The sequence below is a fragment of the Bombus impatiens genome, unplaced genomic scaffold, assembly GCF_000188095.3.
Source record: "Bombus impatiens unplaced genomic scaffold, BIMP_2.2 scf_0106, whole genome shotgun sequence".
In the NCBI taxonomy this organism is placed as follows: Eukaryota; Metazoa; Arthropoda; class Insecta; order Hymenoptera; family Apidae; genus Bombus; species Bombus impatiens.
The window spans coordinates 575,374-576,332 of record NT_176525.1 but is presented as its reverse complement, the minus strand read 5'-3'; positions in this window follow the sequence as shown (position 1 = coordinate 576,332).

Sequence of the window (959 nt, the reverse complement as noted above, 5' to 3'; positions counted from 1 at the left end):
CGTGATCCCTTTCCTCCACGAACCACCCCCGCCGCCCATCACCGCTGTCACGAGGCCTGGCAGTCGCATCGTATCGCAAACAAAAGACGAGCGAGCGCGCGCCACTCATCGCTCGCGCTCGATGCGACAGCGAGTGACGTCCCTCCGCTTCCTCCTCTCCTTCGCTCTCCACACCCGTCTACACACCCTTCGAATGCTCCCCTCGCGTCACCCTCCGTATCGCCGCTTTCCTCGGACCACTACTATACAGTCACGTAGCTTTTCTCTTTTCCACCTTCGCCCTTACCCCCTTTTCACCGTGTTTCTATCTCCGTCTCTATCTTTTTCTCGCTTTCTCGTTTCTCCAGTAAGCTGACTCGTTTCAGTCCTTTCTCTCTACCCTTCGTTCGTTCATTTCCCTCATTTTATCCATTCCTCTCTGTCTATCTACTCTCTTTGCACCCTTCTCCACATCCAACAGAGAGACCAACCCTCCCCATCTCGCTACCTTCTACCCGGTTTCTGTTGTCACCCCTCCTCCTTCTCCACCCCCACCGCCACCTCTTACTCCCTCTACCCTCGCAGCCGAAGCCATCTCTTCTCTGACTCTCGCTACTCTACGATTTCTGCCGGCCTCTTCACTCCCACCGTCGACCACCCTCTGTGTACTCTCTTCATCTTCCATCGTATCTTTCTATCTCCCTCTATCTCCGTTACTCGTCCTCTTTGCGCGCCTCTCCGCGCCGACCACCCTCAGTCATCCCCTCCCCCTTCTACCACCCTGCCACGCTCTTTTCCTCGATCTCCCTTCGCCCCCGAAACCTAAACCGCCACCGCGTAGTGGTACACCGACACAGATATAGAGTCAGCCGTACCGGCACAGCTATCTGTTGTTATCACCAGTTATTTGCATCCCTTCTCGTAGTCGGTGGGGTGGTTGGTACTGCCTGCTGCGAGCACGAGGATACGTTCGCACGGGG